The sequence below is a fragment of the Polypterus senegalus genome, chromosome 14 (genome assembly GCF_016835505.1).
Source record: "Polypterus senegalus isolate Bchr_013 chromosome 14, ASM1683550v1, whole genome shotgun sequence".
Classification (NCBI taxonomy): Eukaryota; Metazoa; Chordata; class Cladistia; order Polypteriformes; family Polypteridae; genus Polypterus; species Polypterus senegalus.
In genome coordinates, this window is record NC_053167.1 from 51,301,889 (window position 1) to 51,323,137 (window position 21,249).

General features: G+C 38.3%; 1 protein-coding gene and 4 non-coding genes across 6 annotated transcripts in view; 1 reads left to right on the plus strand and 4 right to left on the minus strand.

Moving 5' to 3' along the window:
- Nucleotides 1–21,249, plus strand: part of nkain4 (sodium/potassium transporting ATPase interacting 4) — a 240,531-nt gene that overhangs the window by 25,176 nt on the left and 194,106 nt on the right. The gene's annotated exons all lie outside the window — the stretch shown is intronic.
- trnak-uuu lies at nucleotides 3,387–3,459 on the minus strand. Its single transcript has one exon. It is a non-coding gene; the product is annotated as a tRNA-Lys (tRNA).
- Nucleotides 3,725–3,795, minus strand: trnag-ccc. Its single transcript has one exon. It is a non-coding gene; the product is annotated as a tRNA-Gly (tRNA).
- Nucleotides 3,908–3,980, minus strand: trnak-uuu. The gene has a single exon. It is a non-coding gene; the product is annotated as a tRNA-Lys (tRNA).
- trnak-uuu lies at nucleotides 4,309–4,381 on the minus strand. The gene has a single exon. It is a non-coding gene; the product is annotated as a tRNA-Lys (tRNA).

Here is a 21,249-nt window from a genome sequence, read left to right on the forward strand (position 1 = left end):
GAATTCAGCCAAGTGAAAAATGACGGCTGTCCGATTAACTGCGATTTTACTTCCCTCTCCTTTTCTCTTTCTCAGATCGCTTTTCCGAAGAAAGTCAGTTTCATAGTTTTTATGAACAGTTCGAAAGTGCCTTTCCACATTTTTCCTTCTTTGGAATAGCAATGATAGATTGACAGATCAGACAAACGCACTTCGAGTTTTTATTTTTTTGCTTTTTATGTCCTCCCTGGCCTTCAGACCTTATTCTTATTCTGTGTTAATTAGTGTTGTCTTATTTTAATTCTTACTTTGTCTGTCTTTTTTTATCTCTTTTCTTCATCATGTAAAGCACTTTGAGCTACATTATTTGTATGAAAATGTGCTATATAAATAAAGGTTGTTGTTGTTGTAAAGTACATAGCAACCCTGGGTGGTAACTGAGTCTATTACAGCAAACAAAACTAGTACTCCACAAATATATAAACCCACACAAAAGTAAGCCCATGATAAAGTGTCTGTCAAATAACCAAGCCATGTAATGTGAGATCAAAATGACAAGAGGGTATGAAAGAATGAGAGTCAAAAGGTAGGCTGAAGTTCAGTATGCTGAGAAACGGATTAAGAAACTGATTACCAAAACCCAATATGCAAAGCACAAGCAATGTCAGAAAAATTCAGCAAAACCTCTAACACTAAAGTTTTCTTGAAACAACTTTTAGTTTGCTCTACTGCTTGGTTGGTAAAACATGTACAATGCCATAATAGATAATACTTTTTGTTCCAAGAAGAAATTCAGCAATGTTTATAGGAGGGTTTTGATGATGTAATACATCATTGGACGTCAGTGTCCAGTGAATGAATATGAATATAATATTGATATGGTCATTGCAAATGGTAGCTTGGGGAAAAGTAAAAAATATATCTAAAAATTTAAAATAATGATTAATTAATATTCCTGTGGTGAGCAAACAAGAGTCTAGAAAGGCACATTAAATACAATATAAGGTGATCCTCCTTCTCAGAGAGAAAGCCAGGGCTGTTCCAGAATTGCTTCTGAGATGAAGACTATCATATGAAGTTCCATGGCCTTTCTCCACTGTGCACAAAAACACAATATGGAGATTAACCCATATTACATTTTTTAAAACCCCAAGTACTCTTTTTTTAGACTGTCATATGATGACCTAGGGTAAAACACTTGCATCTGGACTGTCCTGTGTTGCATTTCTATTAAATTAGTGTCTCTGAAAATTTGCTTTCAATGTTTCACGGCTATTTCATGACTTATTTGCTCTGTACTTGTTCACCTCCATGGCCATGTGACCTATCGGATGTTCTGTCTACATGCAGACATAAGTCACTAGTCAGCTTATTGATCACAAATGATTAGTTTGACCTTTGATGGCTTTTTATTTTTAGACCACCAAAGTACATGACTGCTGTAATATTTGAATTTATTAGGTAATTGTAAGAAATTCTTTCTTATTAGTGACCCAGTGAGGGTTAGGAGTTTCAATGTACACTAAACGTACATTAAGATGTATGTTCAATAATGAGTCCTTCTAGAGCCTTCTGTACTGTCTGGGCTGCACATGTGTTTAAGTCTTCTGCCAAGCTCCTGCTCTTTATTAATACCTTTACAGCTGGTAATGTGAGAGCGATCCAAGAGCTGGCAGATAAATAAGCCTTTTGTAAGAGCCAAGTTGATCTGGCATACATAATAAGACTAGGTGTGCTCCAAGAAGTAGTTTATCAGAACTGGCTTCAGGGTAATATCACCAAGCTGCTTTTCGCTGTTGGAGGTTAAGCAGCCTGCAGCATGTTTAATGTGGAATTATACACAGACCACACAGCCCAACCTCCTTGTGTTTTGCCCTGGAGGCCCTGCAGAGTATTTGTATTTGATCTTTTTATACTAGTGCATAGTAATGCTCATATCTTGTATTTTTAATGGGTTATTATGAGCCTCCATAGAGTATTTCATTGTCTCTTTTATGTACAGTTTGGTAGTATATAGTATGAATTCATCATTAAATTCTTTAAGGATACCAGCACACTGTGTGTAGTGTTAATCCAGCATGTTATTTTTATTAAGCACTGGTTTTCACATTGTGCCTGTGAACATATGTAGTTAGAAGGGAGTTGCCATCTAATCCAGAAATTCAATTACTTTTCTTTGTTTTTCACACAGGTTTGCATTATTGTCTTGAAACAGAAAGAACATTGTGAAATGCAGGAAATCTAAAATGATGCTAATTGATTTTACTTACAAATGAAGCAATCCTTCAGTCTTGTTCTGTTCTCTTATTGTACAGTAGTATATACTATGCTATACTATATTATTATACAGTAGTATAGTAAACAATATTATGGACTGTAGGGGTGTTCCACACTCCAAATTTAGAACTCTGGCTCTGAGGCTAGGGATCTGCACTGGCAATCAGAAGGCTGCCGGTTTGAATCCCGTAAATGCCAAAAGGGACGCTGCTCTGTTGGGCCCTTGAGCAAGGCACTTAACCTGCAATTGCTGAGAAGTTTGAGTAGTGAGAAAAGCGCTATATAAATGCAAAGAATTATTATTATTATTATTATTATTATTACAACCATGCCAGATATAATACATTTTATTATACAAAAGTACCACCCTGTGACTGGCTTACTTACAATGCCTTCCATCTTCTCTTCTTTTCATACTACGGAACCCTTGCCACTCCCAACCTCCCCACTGCAAATTTAACTGACTGGGCACAGAAGCCTCCTTTTAAAGGCCATCCCAGAAGTGCTTTCATACACTTGTGGTACAGCCAAGAAGCACTTCTGGGTTAGGTAAAGCACCTATTAAATACAAGTTCCTCCCCAAAGCAATTTCTAGCAGCCCAGGGGGTCCTTGATAGCTTCCCCACCATGTGGCCACATTTTCAAAATCAATGTTCCTCTCCTATCCTTCCATTGTTTCAGCATCCTGGCCACTAACCCGGACAAGTCACCCCTCACCTTAAGGTCCCCATTACCATACATACAGTGTATACTATCCTTACTAATAATAATGTTTTATACTGTACAAGAAAGAGATCATCTTGCAGAAGATTTTGGGCTCAGGACTTATTCTGTTTGCTACAGTTTTTCAGTTGTTAGAGTTAGTTGTTTTTTTGTCCATGCACCTGTGGAATATCGGAATACCGAAACAGCCGACCGAAAAAACCAACAAACACTCCACGAGGAATGTCGCATGTCCCATTGGGCTGGAGGATCCAGTCACGTGCATCTCATCGAGGCGAAATTCCAGCTTTAATCAAGCCCCACCGTTGCGGCTCTCATTGGACTTTGTTGCCTTTCTCACGGTACAGCTTTTTGCCCCTAACAGGATCTAGGCCTCACCGTCATTTCTGCTAAAGGCAAGAGCCACACACCCGAGCAGGGACTTGAACCCTGGACCCTCAGATTAAAAGTCTGATGCTCTACCGACTGAGCTATCCGGGCTCTTACTCCACGTAGCCTAACAGAGTGGTCTTCAATGCACTGTTACGGTGGCGGTTCCAGCGCAACAAGCCTACTTTCTTTTGGTGCTCCGCTGGCTCGACTTCAGGACGAGCAGTTGCAAGTGAACTGCAAGCAGTCATTCCCCTAAAGGGCTCTCGAAAATGAACTGCGGAACTACCGACAGACAGGAAATTGCGTAACGTGCTGCCCATTCCTTCCCGGCAAAGTTCCAAGCTGATTTACGGCGGTTTCTTTCTAAAATCACTGCGCCAGCCAGGAATCGAACCCAGGTCGCAAGAATGGGAATCTTGCATGATACCACTACACCACTGGTGCCTTCCATGACCCTTGCCACTGCTTTGATCTATTCTGCAGGTGTCTTATGGTTGGCGTTTTTAAGAGGTATGGCTTTATCTTGCCACGAGCTTCGTGCAGTATAAGGACAACTCGCCCGAACAGGGACTTGAACCCTGGACCCTCAGATTAAAAGTCTGATGCTCTACCGACTGAGCTATCCGGGCTCTGGGGCAATGATATGATGTGATCGTGTAGGAACCGGTTCACCGGAAACAATGCATTTTTTTGTCCATGCACCTGTGGAATATCGGCTCTCCTTTCTTACCGAAACAGCCGACCGGAAAAACCAACAAACACTCCACAAGGAATGTCGCATGTCCCATTGGGCTGGAGGATCCAGTCACGTGCATCTCATCGAGGCGAAATTCCAGCTTTAATCAAGCCCCACCGTCGCGGCTCTCATTGGACTTTGTTTCCTTTCTCACGGTACAGCTTTTTGCCCCTAACAGGATCTAGGCTTCACCGTCATTTCTGCTAAAGGCAAGAGCCACACACCCAAACAGGGACTTGAACCCTGGACCCTCAGATTAAAAGTCTGATGCTCTACCGACTGAGCTATCCAGGCTCTTACTCCACGTAGCCTAACGGAGTGGTCTTCAATGCACTGTTACAGTGGCGGTTCCAGCGCAACGGGCCTACTTTCTTTTGGTGCTCCGCTGGCTTGACTTCAGGACGAGCAGTTGCAAGTGAACTACAAGCAGTAATTCCCCTAAAGGGCTCTCGAAAACGAACTGCGGAACTAGAACTTTTGTTAGAGCTTTTGTGTAAGAGTATGTCTTTTTGTCTCTTCATGAGTTCTGTTTAGCCTTGTAGAATTACCAAAAGACATTTTTCCTTGGTTTATTTATACTGGCAGTGCTGTCTATTTCAGCTAGTAGAATATGAACATGAGATGGATTTGTGCCTCATCTTTGGATCATTCCTGCCTTGCACTTAATGCTTGTTCGAAATTCTCCACAACCCTACTCTGAATAAGCAGGTTTAGAAGACAGATTGATGAATGGATGGATAGATATAGAATATATAATATTTATATAATATTCAAATAGGGAATCATGGTATTGCTGCTTCACAGATCCAATATATTATGTCTAAATGACACATCTGGTCATCTAAATCCCTACATACATGCAGGTTAGGACAACTGGCGATTTCAAATTGGTCTCTAGCTAAGTATGAATGTGAATTTACGCATATGTGGACACTGTGATGGACTAGTTGCCTGCTTAGAGCTGTTTCCTGCATTGTGCCCAGCACTGGGAGGATATGCTGCAACCTTTGCAAACCCAAGTTTGGATTACAATGATTTGTGAATAATGTGTTATGTTATATTGTTATTTAGAGGGGCTACACAGTAGTGTAGTGGTTATTGTTGCTGCATCACAACTTTAGGGTCATGAATTAATTTCCTAGCTTGGACAATGCCAATGTGGAACTGATACTTTATCTCTTTTTTTACACATATTTTGTTGTTTTTTAACATTGGGACTCTTAAATCCTGTAACTTCCTAAAGACAGGTGTTTTAAGTTCATTGGAGATTTTAAATTACTCCAAAATGAGTTTGGCCTCTTGGAGGTGTGTATAAGTGTAACCCAAGATGGACTTGTCCCCCTATCATGGTTGATTCCTAATTTGTACACAATCAAGTCTAGTTAGGCTCTTGTTTTCTGCATCCCTATAATAGGCAAAACAGGTTCAGAAAATCAACAGCAAGATATTTATTTTCCCCATTAATTTATCATATCCTTATCTAACATGCTATGGAGTGCTAACCTTTTCCACTGTAAAAATGTCTAGCAAACATTCATATAATTACTGCAATAATCTAAGTATTTTTAAGTACATTCACATATAATAGGAAAAGCACCTACTGCAATAGCCATGTCTGTCAGTCTGTCTGCCTATATAAATTAAACATCTTGACTCCCTGTGGACTGATTTTGTTAAAATTTTGCCACTTATTCTTCAAGGAAATTTGTCCAGACAGTTACATTTTCATTGAGATATCCTGAATAAAGCATGCTGTACACATTTTGGAAATTTCCAAATCTTTCTTTGAAAAGCATTAGCAGATTTGTGAACTTGTCTATCTTACAACAGGGAAACATTTCTGTATGACTTCCAACTACGAACTAGTTTACTGTTTCAATTTTACATTGAAAATGGATATTTAAACATGTACAGTAGCCGCTCCTGACAGCAAAACAGTGAAGCACCTGCTCTCATGGGAATGGGTCAAGGTCAGATGTAGGTGGGATTGAATGGCCCAGTGTTACCCATATAAGGAAGGTATGACTTTGCTTGTGCATTTTTTTTTTAATTTTGTTAATAATAATAATATACGTTATTTATTTAATGAAAAAATACAAGGTAAGTACTGTCCCTTACTGAAACTGAATGTAGCAGTAGTTTTCATTATATGCTGACAGTCTGGCTTCTGCCCTGCCCCAACCATCCTGAGCTCATCTCTGTGTCTGTGTAGTGTTTTGCACGAACGTCTTTTGCAGGAGCTCAACTTTCCTCTTCTTGAAATTGAAGCAGGTAAGTATGACTGGGCAACATGGACTTAAATTGATACTGAGATCATTTTGACCTGATATTTGATTTAGTGTGATTTTGTTTTCTCAAATCGCCTTCAAGGTTGAAGATCAGCACTATATAGGCAAGTATATAATTCTACTTTAAATCCCAAAATACTGTAAGTTAACATGTCTCTATTAAAATTTTGCATAAAATCACAAAAATGTTTATTTAGTTAATTGTAACTTCATTATCATGTTACTCTCCTTTGTTCAAAAAGTAGCATGGTGGTATATTTGACTTCCTCCAACTTATAATAACTTAACAGGTTCAGAAATCACCAAGACATCATATTTATGTTAATGGAAACTATGGCTATATGTAGAACATCCAAAACTTTTGCAAATAGGATGTGCAATTTACTTGCTAAATAAATTTATAAAAAAGCTCAAACCAAAAATAAAATTGTCAATATTGATGTTTACCCAATAACTGATATACAAGCATTAATAACAATAATTCACTCAAAGGAAAACTATGAAGGTTGCTGCTCTTATTCCTGTTACAAATACAGGTTGGGGAGGATGTGAAATGGACAAGTTTGGACTTCTGATGCATAGACACATCTTCTATGAATGACTGAAAGGACACATTCACGTCTAGAAAGTGTTGGGGTGCTAGCCGAGTCATCTTTTTTTAATCCATGAAAATAAAGATAAACAAGAAGGGCGCTCCATGGCATATAAACAGTGAGAAAATGGGGTAAACTAAAAGAGATCTTAGTCTTCTCTTAACCAAACTCAATCAGGTCATCTTCATGATCTCCATGCTGATCACAATGTGGGTCCAATCTGAGATGCCATTCTGCTGGATGTCCATTCTTTTATAATCCTCCAGCCATTAGGGGTGGAGTCAATTTCCCTCAGTGGGCATCTTCTACCTTCTGTAGATGACAGAAGAGACCAAAATGTTAATGATTGTGCCCCCTATTGCCGTAGAGTGGTATTTCTTACCTCTGATAAACCTGAAACGAGTTTTTGCTGTAAATTACTGGTTAGTGTAATTATTTGACCATAGAAAAAGTAAGAGTACAAATTCAATTTTTAGGGTACAAATTAAGTAAGTAAAAGTGTGTTCAGCATTACAGTGAGGCACTGCATCTGATATCTCCTTCCACCTGCTGCTTGCCTGCTTATACTGTATGTGATGGAACCGCAAAGATTTTATGGAACTTTGGGTGGCAGGGTCTTGCTTTACTGGGGAGGTGTGAGGTCATGTTGCAGGCACATTTTTTTTTATAGATGATGTACTGTTTGCACCGGTACCCCGGGGAAAATCAAGCCATTTCAAACTGCAGAGCTGTCTCTACCTGTTCTAAACTTTTTTCCTCTGAGCCTCACTGTATTTTTTTCAAGCTCATCTCAACTCCATCATTGATGTAGTCCACTTATTCATGCTTAGAAAGAGCGAGTAAAATTTGTGTGGCAGAAGTTGTGGAAAATTAAAGTACTGATCATTGCAATATTGAATGTAAAAGTAAAAAATAAAAGCAGGTTAACTTATGTAGAAATCTATGCTACAGACATGTACACAATCTTTCCCTTACACTAAACACAACTTCATGGCTCCATTATGTTTAGGTATAATGACTCATTATTTCTCTGATAATTTAATTTATTAGCAAAGTGCCACAATGATCTGCTATCTATCATGTTTGGATGCGGCCTACAATATTAGCTCAGACTTAAGCACAGATTTTAAATCTTAAAATTTTAAGTTTAAGAAATTTGACCTACAATGAGACACAGACCCTCCACATCCAGCAACATCTAAGGCCGGGTTTATACTTCACGAGACGCGACACATTCTGCAGCGGACGCTCCTGCTACGCAAGCATTGTACTGTTTATACTTGTGCGTGTACTTTACGTAAATCTGGAGGAATCCACCAGGTGGCAGTGCGAGATATTATCACGGTGATAACAGGTTTGGCTTCGGCTGTGTTGTGAATTGCCTGGAACACCCATTAAATTCCGATGACACCTTACCACAGTATCTGTGAAAAGGATGTTTAATGATTTAATCCATCAGTCCAGGGATTTGTCCATTTAGGCTAGCATTGGGCACGAAGCAGAAACAAAACCTGGACGAAGTATCGGCTCATCGCAAGGTGAATATAAGCACTCACATACACTAGCATTATTTTAGTGTCACCAAATCTACATATCTTTGGAAGGAAATTGGAGCACACTGAAGAAACCCAGCAGGAAGACATGTAAACTCCAGGCAGGGAATATCAGCAACGTGACTCCCTGCAAGACAGCAGCGCTAACGCTCCGCCACCGTGTCACCCCCCCATGTGTGTAATTATTAACAATATTCATTATTTAAACCAAATTACTGATTTATCTGTAAAATATAACATACATACTTTAATGCATTTCATCATGAAAGTGATACCAAGTATATTGTAAATCTAAGGATTCTAAATGTGCAGAGAGTTGGAATATCACACATTTAATGTGTTCAGTGTGGCGATCTATTGCTGTTTGCCGCTGCTGTCAGGACCGGAGGAAGCCCTAGAAAAAATGACAGCACAGAAGACGATATGTGAGACTTTTAAAATGTCATTACGATTGGGAATATTCATCAAACATCGAAGCTCGCACACTGATCTCGCAGGATCCGCAAAGCGGCTTTCTGTCACATGTAGATAGTAACCAGAGACTCTGACATCACATTCCAACTTTTAGAACACTACGCCCCGACTTTTTGCTGTTACTGCAACTCAAGCACGTGTTGCATTAATTTCTGAGGACCTGCTCAGAGGACACATCAAATGAATGCTGGGAACGCCTGGCAGCCATAATGCGGGTGCGTACACGTTCTGAACATGAAGTATAAATGAGCCCTAACAGTAGCACATACATCTTTTCATCATTTCAGTGAATGAAAGGTCCCTGAAGCAATTTCAGTCAGATGGTAATATAAAGTGTGTAACCAGTAGAGGGTACCTCTGAGCCCCAAACTCCAGACCCAATGATATCCCAGACATGGATTCATGTAATGGATTTTTAATCCACCAAGCATGTCCTATAATGAAGCACAGCCAATAATCATTCAAAACAATGTAATTCTTTCTCCTCTTTCTGTGTCCAGTTGAGTGTTGCCTTCTGCCTCCTCAATATAAGGCAGTGAGCTCTTTTTATTCTGGACTGAGAAACACTTTCTGCGACTGGCCTGATCTGTAAGGGGCACTTCCAGGTTGTTTGAGAACCAGGGCGATCTTCCTCCGACAGTGCCCCTTTGTGGCATCCAGGAACCCTGAAAAGGTTGCATGTCCTGAGGATGCCTTCAGTGGACAACTCCACCTAACTTTTTTCTTTACTTTAGCTTAGCTTTTCCTAATTCAGGACAAGTGTAAGAGTAATGCTTGACAGATACTGTAACTTTGAAGGTACCTTGACAACTACCATAGGAACATTTAAAGTCATTTGTGAAAAACTGCAAGTTGATTGGCTAGTTGCTGAGAGTGTCACATATATGAATTGATTAGTGTGTGTTTTTCATTTTATGGTGATATTAAAAAGAGTTAGTGAAAAATATTATTTTGTTTTTATTAATGTATATGCAGAGTAAGTCTTCCTTTTAATATCATTTTCTAAGTGACCCTTTTAAAAACACAATCACACCCAGTTCCTTAATTCAAATCTGTTAGAAAATGATGTTTTTAAATTTGGCTATATAATTCTGGACAGTGTTAAGATATTACAAAATCATAAAAATTGGGGAGGTCTTTGCTCAAGACAAATATGTACCATATTCTTCATATACTACTTTATTATTATGTTTTATGCTTGTTTCCATTACTTTTTTAAATAATAAAGCTATAACTCCATTAAAGGAGAGGTATATATCTTCATAGTGTGAGGATGATGAAGCTTGAGTTGAATCTGTTTGCTATGTAAGGGCCAGACTGAGATGTTTTGTACATAGGAGCAAAGCAATAACCCAGAATGCACATCTGCAAGGTGCCACTTGATCTGCTATGGTTTTTACTGGATTGAACCTGGTGTGCTGCACCATTGTGTTTTTTTTGTCTTAATTTCACTTACCACACAATCCCAGAGGATGTACCATTTAAAAATGTTTTTTTTCCCTGATACTCTCAGTCAAGCTGTACAGCATTAACATTAGGTTTGTAATTCCAAACGGAGAGTGTAATGATGCTAATCGTATTATGACTTCCCATCGGTGTAATTTTCTAGATGACCCATGGAGAAAAAGTTTTCATATAATCAAGGAAGAACATCTTGCTTCATTTTATGTATGCAATTAAGCATGCAGGACATAGCCCACTAATAGCCCAAACCAGTAACATTACATGTAAATTGTAGCAGTAACTTAAATGAATGATTTAGTCTTATCGTTGTGCGTTATTTTTTATCATGTTAATAGACTTTCATGGAATTGTGACAGTATTAGGCTTTGCATGTGCCTCTGTTTTACAGATTCCCTCTACTAAATTTATATGCTGTATAAATAAACAACACAAATAAAAAGTGTTTTAGTTCCGGCTTGCCATCTGATTCTTCTAGGATAGACCAGAACCCTCAACTGGAATTAGAGGTTTCAGAAAAAGAACGACATGTTGTAGCAGTGAATAGTGCTCCTGCTTCATTGATTAAGCGTCATTGAGACTCATGCCCAGTAATTGAGTGTAGTTTGGACATTTTCATTGTGTATTAGTGTTCTTTTGTGTTGCCTGAAGAAGGGGCATGTGCTACATCAAAAGCTTGCAAATTTTAATCCGTTCAGTTAGCCAATAAAAGGTGTCATTTTGCTTCACTTTTCATTGCACCCACATGCCCAGATACTTGCAGGTTAGGTTAACTGGTGATTCCAAACCTGTGTGTATTAGAGTGAGTGCTTTCATGGGCTGCTTTCATATTCATGGTTGTTTCCTTTCTAGGCACTGGCTCTGTAATAATCTGGAGCTTTGAAAATGTTTTTTTGGTTCAGATGATGGATAGAAGCATAGATGTGTACTAGTGATCTAACATTCTCAAACCAAATCAGGGTTGTTGCTACATATCACAGACGCTTCAGAAATCAGCCCTGAACATGGGGCTAGTCTATCACAGGAGGCACCCAAACATGCACATCCAGACTCACACAGGTTCAGTTTTGAATCTGTGAAAGAAGGCTGTGAAATAAATGGAATAAAGATCAGTGTATTGTTAAAAGAGATGGAGCAAAATGTAATGTAAAATGGTCTATCGCTTTCTAAATACAAACTTATTTCATTTGTATCAATTATTCCATCAAGGCTTTTGTTTCTTGGATGGTTTCTAGGAAATGGGATGGATAGAATGTCTTCTGACTATAAGAAGCCCGCTCTGTTTTTCCTTGTGCCTGTCTGTCTGTTCTCAAATATATACACCAGTTGCTTTACTTTGAGAGTGTGCTTACTGTAGTGATGGTCTCCTATCCAGGCACCTTGTTTCAAAACATTCAGTAGCCGTTAAGGGTTCTGGGCCTACACTGCTTCTAGAATTCAATCATGCAGTGCACTTTGAATTCTGCTGTCTGTGTAAAGCCAACAATACTCTACTTAACATTGAGTCAAAGAGCATGTCAAACCTAATGACTGCAGCTGGTGGGTCTCATCACCTAGAGGATGTCAGAATGCACTGCTAACACTCAAAGGAGATGACAGATTACATTGCTGCCTCATAACTTCTCAGCACTTTTTAAGCTACCAAAGTATCACAAGCTCTCAGCATTTTGACAACTAATTAACGTGCTGCCTCACAACACCAATGCCTGTAGGAATGTTTCTCAGGTGTGGTGACTTTAGACATGTCTTTTGCCTTTTTTCATTCTTATAAGGTAAAACAGGCATGAGCCATCAGATAGCCTGTTTTCTGTTTCCTAGTATAACACACCCATCTCCCTTTTTTTCTTTGCAGACAAATAATATGCATTCTACTTCTGACAAATGGATCGGTGCTACAGTTTTGACTTTGGTATCGATACTAACTTTCTGACCTCAGTACCTGAAACAAATAACATATAACTCCTCTCCATCCCACCACAAAAATGCATGGGTCACCTGTTCTGCCACACAATCTCACGTCTCCCTTCCTTTCTACGATTCCACTTTGAATTCTCAAGTGCATTGCCACTGGCTGTTCCCATGGAGTTTCCAGCATGTTGATCAGCTGGGGTGGTTTGTCTACCATCGAGTCTAAATCATGTTGAAAAGGAAGGGGGTAGTTTAGGGGTATTGTCCCCTGCTGAGTGTACAGCGGGCCTCCATGCCTTGCTGCAAGCATCGGTTCCATAGGATTCTATAGTCTGTCAAAAAGAAGGGGCTGGAGTTGTCCCACACGAAGTGTACAGTGTGTTGGAGAGAAGAAAAAATGAAGAGCTAAGCACAAGGTCTTTCAAAACTACTATTGTTACCAAAATTACCAAAATAATGGTACTGCACCATTTTAAAAATGTTTTTTTTTGATACTTTTTCAGTTCTAGTATATAGTGCAACCCTACAGCTGACTGAGTACTCATTGGTTGTCAACTCCCATACACACACGCCCACCCCTATAACTTTTATAACTGTTTGATTTTGTTATGGCGCGCCCCAGACCACTATAGCTAAGTTGTAGGGATATTGCACATTACTGGCAATTACATGTTCACACTACAACTTGCTAAGATTATGTAAATGAAGGCTTCAACTAAAAATTGCTGAAGAATTTGTATGGTGTGACACCAACTTAACAGAAAACATGTTGTGTAAGAGAGAGCCTGATGCTGGTGTGAGGTCTCAATGTGCCTCATTAGAGGAAGAGAAATGAAGACACATTCAGATAAAGCTTGTGTCAAACCATTTTATTTCAGACTAGCCGAAGCCCGCCGTAGCATATGGCGGTGTAAGAATAGGAACGGAAAACGATGAGAAAGGAATTCGGTATAACAAAGGCTTAGGAAACCACTGTCGCAGTATAACGAAAATAGCAAGGAGCAAAACCAATGCCAGTGGTCGAGAGAGTACCTTCCTGTAGCAGGCTACGGAAAACATAGACATATATAGATAGACGCCACATTCACTGTGTTGCCCAGTCGACACGATACGTCAGCGCACCTGCACTATTGCGAGTGGTAAAAGTGCCATTTAAACTAATACAGGCAGACGTGGAAACTGAGTTTTCTGATGAAAAAACAATAACATTTTAAACAGTATCATTTACGTACAACAGATTTTGGCTAATCGTTTACATGCAATTATTTATACCCATTTATACACGAATAATAGCAATTATTAATAATATTAATAATTATTATTATTATTGTTTTTAAATAATTCCTCCTGTATAAGTAACATTTCTCAAGCTGCTTTCTTCCATCTCCGAAACATTTCTAGACTTCATCCTGTTCTTATGCAACTCAGTACTAAATTATTGGTTAATGCCCGAGTCACCTCTTGTATAGATTACTGTAGTGCTATTCTGTCATCCCACAAAAATGTATCCATCGCTTACAATTTATTCAAAATTCTGCTGCCAGGATAATAACCGGCTGTTCTAAATCCACTGAACATATTACACCTGCTCTTTCTCAACTTCACTGGCTCCCTGTTAACTACAGAATACAATACATAATACTGCTTTTAACATTTAAAGCTCTCCACAACCTCACTGATCTCCTACAGACTGACACTCCTCTCGCTCACTCTGATTCTCATCTGCAGCTGTACTTTCTGTACCACACGTCAGACTCTGTGCTATGGGAGCTCGAGCTTCTCTCATTGTGCTCCTCAACTCGGGAATTCTGTTCTTTCTCATATACATCAGCTCGATTCAATAACACATTTTAAAACTACCCTCAAAACTTCTCTTTTCAAACTGGCATACCAATTGTGAATTTTGCACTGTTACTGCCAGTTATCTTTGTTTGTTTGCTAATTATTGCTGTTTGATTTAGCCTTCTCTTTAGCCTCGAGAGCGATGCTGGACGCAGAAGGAGGATTAGAGATGGCGGATGGGGCTCTGTCGTGCGTACCCCATGGTCGGGCGACTTGGTTGATTATATATATAGAAAAGCAGCCGGTATCGAAAAGAACAATGAAAAATCAACGTGGCTCTGAGGTTCATATGGACTGTAGCAGAGACAAAAGTGACTGAGTCTGTGTTTGGTGAGGTGTTCTGTGCGGGCACATGAGCAGGCAGTACGCATGCCTCGAGAGCGATGGTGGACGCGGCAGGAGAGTTAGAGTTGGCAGGCGGGGCTCTGTTGTGCGTATCCCATGACGCGGGAGGAGGGTTAGAGTTGGCGGGCAGGCCTCCGTCGTGCGTATCCTGTGGTCTTAGAGTTGGTGGTCGGGACTCTGTGAGTTGGCGGGCGTGGCTCTCTGTCTTGCACTCACTGCCTTGCATGCCCTTAGTGAATTATATATATATATATATATATATATATATATATATATATATATATATATATAAGATAGATAGATAGATACTGCATTACAAAAGTTAAGAGCAGTGATGAAGAATCTCCATGCTTTGTCATCTAGTGTTGTAAGTCAGCAATTTTTTGCTGCTTTTGAAACAGCATCTCTTGTCAGACAAAGATAGCAGGCAATGATTGCAAGTCAATATGATTAGTTGATTCAAATGATGAGCTATAAATCTTTTAAATAAGGATGTGATGATATACTAATTCCAAAATGTATTAAGGTAAGAGGATAGCCAAAATATATTAGTTTTGCTTGAAACAGGTTCCTTGTACTTCAAAGAGAAGAGGAAACCAGACTTTGGGAAGAAAGAGAGACATGGAGAGAAGAGAAAGTAGATGATACGTTTCTTAAAGGGTGGTTTGTGGAATTTCCCTTGTTACCATTTTCCACCCTATATTAATCTCTTCTTCATGTGCTTTTGTGAACATGCACACCTTTGTTGATAAACTTCTGGGCTTTAGTCCAGATTTGGTTAGACATTGGAGATGATTCCCTCTTACAGAATATGACCATGGCTGGGCTTGTGCATGGGTTAACCTGGGCTGCAGCCCAAGGCCCTGTGAGATACAGTGGCCCCAAAACCGATCAAGATGTATGCAAAAATGTTTGTTGGTTTTCAAAAAATATATATTTTCTCTAGTTTGGCTCATCAGGTCTCCTCTATACTTAGTCCTCCATTAATAGTACTTTATTCTGAATTTCCTTGTGCCAGTGAACTGCAGGTAGTCACTGAAAGTGACATTTGCTTAGGCTGGAGAGGTGAATACAGGCTGTGAGAATGTAAAATGTGTGAAGAAAGCGAATTGCCCTGTTATAATAATGACAGTGACTGCATGATTGATTCTAGTTATGGTTAAAGTGAAGCATACAAGGGTGATGATTTTGCACAAATGGCAAACTCTAATGGTACTTCTAAATGTAAGTCATGTAAAAAGAGTGCTGGGAAATTTTTTAAAAATGCTTTTCATTGATCTCCAGGGTGCAAGACTTGCGTTTAAGTTATAGATGTTTCCTAATTTTGATCTGTTCATAAATGACAGTATGTAATATGTAATTGTGATTGAGCCCAAAAGACATACACAGGAGCACACACACTGAAACCCAGTTACAGGGCACATGGGGTTTGATGTTAGTTAAAGCGAGCTGCTTGCTCTCTTTGCACTTCTGCTATATCAAGGTATACTGTAGTTCAAAAGCCTGAAGTTAAAATGTGCTGATCAACAAACCTTTTAACTGAAACTCCTTATGGACAGCAGATCATATGTAAAAAGTGTTTCATCTATCAGGTATTTGTTTTTTGTTACCTGTCACTTCCCACAGTAGTGAGAAATCCTTTTGAAAATAAAACCGTTCTTTCAGGCACTGATAAAGAGACTTGTTAATGTCTAAATATCTTAATAGAATCTTGTTATTACCAAAACACATATCTGCAAAAGACTGTTTGACAATGAAGTGACTACCATTGTACAATTACTGAGTTTCCAGTGTTTCTGCTGAACTACAGGTTAAGTTTTTTTTGTAGCTGGACAAAGTGTCTGGAGTCTATAAACTGGAGAAAAACTAAACCAACTGCTGTGTTTTTATTTTGTATTTATTTATTTTTCTTAGTTATACCTTAACAGCTGGAAGCACATAATATTATGAAGATGGCTAATTGGTATAAGAAATATTTTCTTTCCCTCTCCCATTCTCTCTCTTTCTCTCTCTCTCTCTCTCATTCTCAAAAAAGTTTAAGGACTCCAACTGTCTTTATTTTACTATTTGACTATTTGAAGGAAAATTTTGCACCTATCAAGTTTAATTCTGAGCTCTGACATTCCACACTCTCTGTCTATCTAGATGTCACTAATAATCTCAGATGCTGTGGATATCTATATAAATGACTTATATTGGTACTACTTGGTATTCTTGTGTAGCACCTATTTAATTTAACAGCTTTGACATTATATACTAGTGTTTCAATGTTTCCTTCAAAGCAGGTAGATGAGAACTGTACAGTGATTCATGTCCAGGGGACCCCTCTGCCCTAAGTCCACCCATTCCTATGACACTGACATTTTTCTGAACTACTGTTGAATGCTTTCAAATTGAATGCTCATTTTTACAGCTAAGAAAATATTTAATTACTTTGCCACAAAACTTTAATGCATGATAGTACATTCTTGAGTCTGGGAGGGAGTCAAAAGCTCTCAGTGGAATTGAATGGCCCAATCATTTAATGGCTTGATACTGGAAATAAAGGCTTACTGAGGTTTTGATAAAGTAATTGCCTAAACCGTCACATGCTGTATTCTAAGCTGTAAGGTATGTGGTCCTGCTAATCTTCTGTTTGCTGAAATTTCAATTTCTTGAGAGGAGTTCCATTATAAAAAAAAAAACAACTTTACAAGTAAGTAAGGAAATGGTTGCAAATACTTTTAGACAGCAACATAGAAAAAAAATAAATTTAAATTTAGACTTGAGTTTTGAGATTTGAGAGATTTGAGTGCCCTTCTTTGTAGCTTTTAAGTGATATATTGAAACATGAGCAGCCTGCTAACGCACTGAAAACAGCTTTCTCACCCTTTGGTACATTGCAGTGAAACTTGAGAGTACTTGTACTTTTGTCGACTCTTTGCATTAATTCACAAGGAAAATTGCCTTAATACCCCAGTGTCATGATGTTCTTGTCTTCAGCTTGAAATTCATCCATTTAGCATGTTCGTGATATGAAATCATGGTTGAGGGTTGCAAAGGGAAGGATATACGACTTCCTAAAAGGCTTTCAGGTCTAGTACTACCTGTGCTATCTGTCTAGGATGTGTTGAAATCTACAAAACAGATCTGTGTGTTAATGTTTGCATATGCATGCATATGTCTCTGTTATATGCAATTTGGGATGGGACTCATAAAAGCAGTGCTAATGTTTCTGATGTGCTATCTATTAGAATGACACATGCAATTAATTTTATTACTGAAAAAAGTTTATGATTTGCCATCTTTTGGAATGACAGCGATTTATCAACAGAATGGACACACAGACAAGACTACCTTTTATTAGGGTGGATATACTGTAGTTAGTTGCATTCATTTTCTTACCGATAACAGTTTGCAAAGTGATATTGTGTGCTGACTTTTCTTAAAATGTAAAATTGATCCATAAATTTATTTAGTCTAATTTGGTGATGCAGGGGGCTATTAGCTGCCCTGACAGCTATGGATGAAAAAATGCATTTTCTGTAAATGTAATGAAGTTGTATGTCTTTCATACAGAAGGAGTAAAATCGACAGTTGTTTATTTTTTTATAGCATTTATTATTAATTTCTAGCTTAGAGGACTTCAGTATATACAGTATAACCAAATGCAAAGTGGTAGACTACTTCTGAGGTTTGATCTTACACAAAAGTAGCAAATTACAATAGTACTGCATATGCAAAAAGCTAGGGCTTTATATGACCGAATAAAAGAGAAATCAAAGCTCCAGCCTACCGTGATTTCTAGAGAAAGACAAAATCTTGCCTACTTTATGTAAAAACAGTGAAAGCAGATCCATTCAGCTTGCTAATTGGCCCCTTCAACAGTTTTTTTTTTAATGGTGGGCAAGAAAAATTGCCCACCCAGCTATTATGACTCCTCAGTTATGTGATTGTGCAATTTTTCTGTACACATGTGGCCTATTACTCTTGCTATCTAGTAAGTGGTTCTTATATCAGGGTTCTCGAAGCCTGTCTAGTAGACACTGGATTCATCTAGGTTAGATCATCTCTGAGTAATGCATGTTTGTCTGCGTGTCTGCACCTACTGTATCTTTACCTGTAGGTCCATAACATAGATTCTAAGATCAGATGACAAAACTACAATGTTGAGAATCAGTACCTAGCTGAAGGTACAGTAGCACAGGGAAGCTAATGACAATCTGAAAAAAGGTTGGTTTTACAGACAGTTCATGACTAGAGTATAAATACAATTATAATTTACCACTCACAATCAAATCCAGCCAGGCCATTCTTCCAGAGTCACACATATAGCTGTGCATAAGGGCATAAGTGTGCTGTGTAATGAGCTGTTATGAGATGGTTTCTCACTTAAACTTATTTTACTTGGATAGGCTCTAGGCCTCAATGAATTTACAAAATGAATAACAATCACTTCTGTTTCTTTGTCCAGGGCCTCCTGACTCACTGATATGAGAAAACGCCCACATATGATATACCGTTCAACTCAACTTGATGTCTGTTTATTCAGCACATTGAGTAATTTGCAGTGTCCTCCTGTTTTTTGCCCTCTAGATTTAAAAAATCTATCTTTATTTAATTTTTGGGTCATATGTTGTGCAGAAAATTACACAGTTATGATAAAAAGTAAACCAATAGGTGTCATCAGCAAAATGACTTACAGTTGTACAATCAACCCTGTAAAGGGATACGAGGGGTCAACGTTACTTCTTTTCACAAAAGTTTTTTTTAAAATAGGGATTGGTAATATACTGTAGGTATGTGGGTTGTCATTTCATGCTATTTTGAGGTTTTGGTCATGAATAGGATACTATTTTTAATATTTGATTCTTTACTGGTGGTCCTAACCCACTAAGAGGTACTCCCAAAAGATTAACATCAACAAATTTTAAACATAGGCATGTAGGGTGGCGTTTTAGACCCTTTCAAGGTCAGTGATTATGAATATGATGTTATTTTTAATTATTGATCCTTTACTAGGGTCTAGCCTTCCATCAGAGGGTGAAAATGACAAATTTCTATTACTATTGATAATATTTTGACTTCAAACATTTACATTCAAGAATTATTATGTGCTTCTACTTCATGAAATGACTTGTTACATTTCTTATGAACTTAACGAATTAGGGAAGCTTACTCTAATTCAGACTTTTTTCAGAACTGGACACTAGTTTACATTTTGTACAAAAATTAAAAGCAAAACAAAAAGAAAGGACTGGCATTTTGATATTTAGGTATAATTTGATGCAAGTAAGTACTTCTTAATTTTCATTAATGGTTTGTTGTGTGAGATAGATACAGTATGTGGGAGGTCTAGCTATTAAGGCACTTGCAGTAGAAGATGCCCAGGTACCCACCGTTATACACAAGCACAAACCTCATTCCAAGAAAAAAACAATCGTTTGAGCCTCAACCTGTAATTGTAATCAGTTAAGGTGCTTGCATGTGTGTCATTAGGTCAAAACCATTAAGGAAAAAACTGGGGGAAGGGAGAACAGGGAAAGGAAGTGATTTTCCTTTTATCAGCCTCTCATTAATGAAGCTATTGCTTGTGTACAAGTTCATGCTTTCCTGTTTGTAAGGCAGCTGTTAAACTTTAATGGGTGGTGAGGTCTCATTCTTTCTTTAGCTCCCACTCTTTTAATTTGACAAAGATGCGGCAAGGTTTTATTCCGCAAAAACAGAAGACAAAACTTGGATTTTTTTAATTATTGACTTTTGAAGCTGTTGATTTATCACATCTGCCTGTTACATTTAAACAAAGGGGGCCTTGCTCAACCCCCTATGGCCAATTAAGTATATGACCTTTGAGGATAGAGCAGAGAGTCCTGGGTAAGTGCGTTTTTTTAGATGTAGGTCCCAGAAGACCGTTACCGTGGTAACTTTATATAGACCTCCTTTATAAAGTAAAGCCACATGAATATGGGTGAGGAGATTAAGATGTAAGGCTGAGTAAAAATACAACAACGGATTGGAATGAGGATGGAATGCCTTTGTTTGAATTATACATGGTGAAATTTACCATGAGAGATGATTTTTATCTTATGGTTTGAAGAAATATAATTAGATGCCTCTATGCTATTCTGTATTTGGTATATAACCTTAAATAAATCACATCACTCATCACTTGAATTCCATTCAAAGGTTGCTCCTTTAGAATATATTTTAGTGTGGATCTCTCATTTCATTTGTACTAGATGCTCAGTTATCCATCCACCTATTTCCGAACTTGCTTGTTATGATGAATATCAAGTCAAATTAGGCTTTATTTTATATTGTGCATGCACTTTTGACAAAAGTAATCATGCATGAACACATTTCTCCCAGTAGTTTCTTGGGTTATACTTTTTGCATTCCATTTTTCCACCCACAGAGGTGTGTTACATTCATCGGCAATTCTATATTGATCTGGTATGAATGAGTGACTGTTGACCTGTCACGGGTGGGCATCTTCCCGCTGCCTGATATGGCCTTGATTGCCTTTAGTTACCCATGTCCACAAATTAAAAAAAAATAAGTTTGAAAAAGGAGTGTGTTCAGTGAGTGGGTGTGGATGGATGAACTATAGATTACATTGAGTCACAAAATAAATTTAAAATGAAAACGTGTTGCAGATAAAAAAAACAAAACCAATTTTATTATGTCAACATATATCTGTAAGAACTTGTTTTTAAAGT